Raw genomic sequence first — 6,000 nt, forward strand, 5'->3', positions numbered from 1 at the left:
AAGATGAAAAACAAAATTATTTCAAATATTTCAAGGATTTTTTAAATTAAATTAGTAGACAGTAGTGGAAAATATGATATGAACTTTTCTAGTATTATAGAAATAAAATAATAAACACTCATTTTAATATGTGAAATGAATAAAATTTTCCAGCATATAATTTGAAATTTTAAATAGAGAATGTAGATATATTATTTTAATATGAAAAGGAGTAGATTTTAGCGATTGTGTATTTATACAAAATTATACTAATGTGGATTAAGATAAGTTTTTGTGAAAATAAGATAATCGGATTATTCTTTGAAGGTTTTGAGTCTTCACCAGCTAAGGTGTCACTACAGATTTGTCATGAAAGTCTACACTATTTTCCTTAGCATTAATTTTTATTTTCAAAATTAATAATGCAGAACCTTAAACCTTAGGTCTTTCGCTCATGGGGAAATTAAAATCTGACGAACTGATTGATGATGGAACTCATAAACCGGCCAGTGACTGATGCTTAGCACACGGCGATACTGAAACCTAATAATCTCATAACCTCAAACTGTCAAACCCATTATTGTCTGTCCTACTTCATTCTTAGCTTTTTCCGTAATATCGTTACGGACATATTCTGGCAGCCTGTGATAGGTGATATACAGGCGGGAGTAATTCTCAATACCTGCCACATATTTTAAATTAAAAATCGGTTCGCCCATCTTTCTGTAACTTTTGACGTCTTGGCTTGTTATTTCTTGTTCAGTTCAGTTCAGTGCCAAAAATTTTGGTAAAAAAATTAGATTTTTCATCGAATCTACTGATATTGGTACCACTGTTTTATGTGTTTTATGGGTGACTTGAAACTGAGATACTGGGGGACTAGCATGTCGCGTCTCATCGATTTCGGTCGCAAACGTTTTGAAACTGAGAGATTCCAGTCTTGCCGTGAGCGAGCTGCCATTGAAATACATGAGCTATATACTGGAGTTTCAGTCTCGTATTTTTTGAGTAATCACGTAAGCGGATGGCCGAACTGTTAAGGCCCACCCACATTGAGGTGCATGTCACGGTGCTTGTCGTCTGCTGTCACGGGCTGCCGCTACGGGAAAAAAAGTGTGTAATGTCGTTGTTCAAGGTGTTTAAAATCTCCCATCCCGTAGCACATTTAACCTTTAAACGAACATTGTCAGTTGGAAAAATTTGCCGTAATCATTAAACCAAGAATAAGCGTACTTCACGTGAACTTCACTGCATCAGCACCTGCGTGATTCAATGAACGACAATTGAACGTTTTTATCATATTCCACATACCAACACTTTCGTCTGTCACGTCAAAACTGTCAAACTGACGTTATTTTTTTGTTTTTAGCAGTTGGCACTATGTATTTTCTATGAGAATGTTGTCTATTATCTATAGTCTGCAGACTGTGTTCTATTATCTATGAATATCATGCATCGTGTATTTTAACGTAGGCACACGTAGAAAATGGTCAAATTAACTGAAATTAGTATGAATAATTAATAATAATTCAAATTACTAATACATTATAGTAGGGACTCTTCATCAGTGTCATTATTCAGTGAATTTTCGAGATGGTGCATGTTCAAAATATTCTGCAAAATGATGAAGCCATAGACATTTTTATCTCCGTGAGTTCACGTAACAGTCCGCGACATGCACCTCAATGTGTGGGGGCTTTTAATTAAATCATCTCTCCTTTATTTAATTATAAAATTTACCATTTGACTTCGGAAAATGTATTAATTAGAATGAATTTCCATTAATCGTAGATGTGTTTAAATACCACACGGTCCATTTTTTACCAATTGTGGTTGTTAAAATAGTGGATTTCTTTATTGTTGTGGTTTATATAATATTATAATACCCAGCAATGATTTTCAAGGCTATTTGTAACATTTGAGTGACATCTGAGAAAACGCAATATAAATATCCGAAATTGAAAAAGCATTGACTGTATGAATTTAAATCTCATTCACTGGTGAATTTTGCAGCCTTTTGGTATTCGTCGAGAACTCGAAATTCAAATCTATTTATCGAATGGTTTTGACAAGATATTTTGATGTTTAATAAAGACGCGGCTACACGTGCACTGTTTTGTTTTGTATAATATACCTATGTTTGAAATAGTTTTGATTTTTTTTTAAATACCGACTGTCTATTATTATTTTTTCATTACATTATGACTCGCTTGCTTATTTTATTTGTTTGTTCTAATTTAAATTCCTCTCTCCTCTGTATGTGATTATTGTTACATATTATTATGGGGGGACATGCTCAGCGTAGGTCAAAATGGAGCTTTTGTTCTATTTTCAAAGCATGATCCTGGACATATCTTAAACGTTGTAGATAATCTATTTATATAATTTTGAAGCCTTATTATCCTTTATATTTATTTTAACCGGTTAAGTGCCCAAAGCGTCTTTGGACGCCCTAATTACACCAATTCTTATCTTAATTACTATCAATTAACTAATTGCGGCATAGAAAGGATTAAACATATTTGATGACTGCATAAAGTATTTTTATAACATAAAATAGTATTCTCTTAAACCTCTCGCTCTAATGTTTTAGAATATAGTCTCATATTTCAGTACATAACTGTGCAGTGATGTTAGAATTTTTCACATTTATTAATTTTTAAACGCATTTATAAAACCATTAGTATAATTTATGACGAGATGATTTTAGTAAAATATTTACGATAAAAAAATATATTGATAATCTCTGTGATCCCAAATTTGACAAGAATTAGGCATTTTATTATTAAAAAATTTGGCAATATTAACACATTTGAAGATAACTCTAAAGATATTTATTATAAGCTATGTCTTTGACCACTTAAGTGTGATAAAAATCCAACGAATAATGATTGCTTTATATTAATTATTGCCCTAAGAATAAGGTAGTGTTTTTTTAAAATACGCCATTTCTTTTGTCATCCCCCAGTAGTTAAGCTACAACATACGGCCGTAGCCATAAATTGACAAACTAAAATTAAAGTAGGCAGTAAGATCATGTTAACGCGCGTGTTTGAACATGTTCCTAACCGAAAAAAAAATCTTTTTTTTTAAATGGAACATGTTCAAACACGCGCGTTAACATCATTTTACTACCTAATTCAATTATAGTTTGTCAATTTTTGGCTACGGCCGTATGTTTTAGTTTAACCACTGAGGAATGCTAAAAGAAATGCCGTATTTCAAAAAAACACTACCTTATTCTTATGTCAATAATTATTATAAAGCAACCATTATTCGTAGGATGTTTATCACACTTGAATGGTCAAAGACATAGCTTATAATGAGTATCTTTAGAACTATATTCAAATGTGTTAATTTTGCTCATTGTTTGAATAATAAAATGCTTAATTCTTGTCAAATTTGGGATCACAGAGATTATCAATATAATTTTTTATCGTAAATATTTTACTAAAATTAACTCATCATAAATTATACTTATGATTTTATAAATGCGTTTAAAAATTAATAAATGTAAAAAATCTTAACACCACTGCACAGCTATGTACTGAAATATGACTATATTCTAAAACATTAGAGCGAGAGGTTTAAAAGAATACTATTTTATGTAATAAAAATACTTTATGCAGTCATCAAATGCTTAAAATAAATATGAAGAATAATAAGGCTTCAAAATTATATAAATAGATTATCTACAACATTTAAGATATGTCCAGGATCATGCTTTGAACATAGAAAAAAAGCTCCATTTTGACCCACGCTGAGCACGTCCGCCCTTAAGTACCTATTTTGAGTTATGGATACCATCCGTTAGGTAATTTTGAAAGCTATGTATTTCGTTCACTTTAAAATCAGTATTATTACTAAAATACCGTTAAAATCCTTATTGAAAAAATGGACATCTGCTAAATTAATACAAATTTCATAGCAAAAAGCCAGTAATTGCATCTATTTATTGCAGTTACTGCTTGTTTATTATTACTTTATTTGTATTTTAACATCATATAAATAAAATTATCACCGTTTTTTATTAATTCACAGTACTAAAGTTTGAAAAAAAAACACATTATGTCATTCATCTCGAAAGTGTGTGAGAATCAGTTACTGTCTCCTTCCTTAGAAGGGCAGTATTGGGACCATATTATACTTTTACATATTTATGTGAATGATCCTGTCCAAACAACATTGGATTACAATATCTGATTTTTTATAATTGTATCATATTGTATAATGGAGAAATTAGCTTTCCCGTATTTGTTGACCTCAATTCACTCTGTCAAAAGTATGACAATGGTTATATTCTTAACCATTGATTTGGACAACGTGTGTAGTATTTCATTAGAAAAGTGGAGTAACATCACGAATTTACCTGTATGAGATGAAATGTCCATAAAAATAATAGAAAAGTCAAATTAATGAAATTAAAAAGAAAACAATTGTTATGTTTTTAACGGCTCATCCAAGGTAAGCGCATTGAGCGGCGCGCGCTACTCAAACGCATAACCATATAAACGTAAAACTAAAAAAAGACTTTGTCTACGAACATTTTCACATATGGTTATACGTTTGAGTTGCGTGCGCCGCTCAATGCTTCGCCGACTTCGCCCATGTAAGAGATTCAACGGAGACTGCTGGATTTATTGCAGTTTCACGGAGTGAAAAGGGTCTCTGTTTAAAATACTAGGTATGTTTTTGTTTCATGTACACCAATATAATCACGGAAGATCAATAATTGATCGTATAGGTCGACATGGATTGAGCTGTCAGAAAAGTGCTAGAATTCATAATCGTCATTCTGTCACCAATCGTGTGATCTGTCGATCTTTCGTTTCGCCGAGAGTTCCGCCAAGGTAAGAGCATCTAAGTGTTACTCTGTCGACAAGATGGCCAGCGACCTGGTGGTATAACGATGATTCTATGGATGGAAGGGAAGTTTATGATTTGTGATGCCACTGCGTTGGATGCAATCGCGGCATCTAATGTAAATGCATCGGTTGAATCGTCTGGGTTTCGAGAAATTTTGACCCTGGGAACCCTATGCTTTAAAGGTGATGGCTGAGATTGGTCGTCGTGCCGCTGAATTGAGTAAGTACCTGAGACAGAAAATAAGCATAAAAATTTGTAATGAGGAAAAAGAGGTAATGTTGTCACTGTTTTAGGTAGTCTTGAGATGACCAGGGGGAGAGGACTAGAGGAGATATTATTATATATTCTAGGGGAGTTCTGGGGTATCGAGGGTTTTGTAAATATTATATACCTCTATCGTTATATATAGTTATTTTGTGTAAATCTTTTATTATTATTGTTGTGTATCTGCATATAAGTATATTAATTCACCATGTATTTTTCCATGCAACCTATGATTATAAAAAACTTGTGCTTATTTAAAAAATAAATGTGTTGAATTGAAATAACTAATATTTAAATTCTGAATAATAAAAGGTTTAAAAATATATTTTGTGTTTATTTCTGTAAATGATTCAAATTGTCATTATATAATATTATCTCTGTTTGGATGCCGTACCTGTTCAATTGTTTAAGTATATACGTCATGGGTAGCTGCCGTATATGCATAGTATAATTATTATTATTTGTCGGCAAAGCCTCAGGAGAATCTAGGTATAATATAATTATGTATCTCTTGTATATTCTATAACAGTAATATTATATTATCTAAGAACTGCATATACAAACTAGTTTAGTGATGGTTGAGAGATTTCTAGATGCGGAAACATACAAAGTACACATGGGTGCTCGCAGAATATAACCGTCTATAATAGCGTAGCTTAAAATCAAATCTTACACTAAGCAGGAACAAAGAACTTGAATAAATTATAAGATTCTTTGTGCAAGATAACATATTATTTTATTTACTGTTAATAATTTACACATTGATAAACTTAAGAACAAAGAGACATAAAGCACATTAATTCAAAGATGAATGAAAGAAAGCTTCAACCAATCACCGAAGCTTTAATGTGGGTATACTTATAAAAGATTTTTGTTAAAGCTGTGATGGGA

The sequence above is a fragment of the Rhyacophila brunnea genome, unplaced genomic scaffold, assembly GCF_057557595.1.
Source record: "Rhyacophila brunnea isolate RB1 unplaced genomic scaffold, BYU_Rbru_1.0 scaffold_14, whole genome shotgun sequence".
Taxonomy (NCBI): Eukaryota; Metazoa; Arthropoda; class Insecta; order Trichoptera; family Rhyacophilidae; genus Rhyacophila; species Rhyacophila brunnea.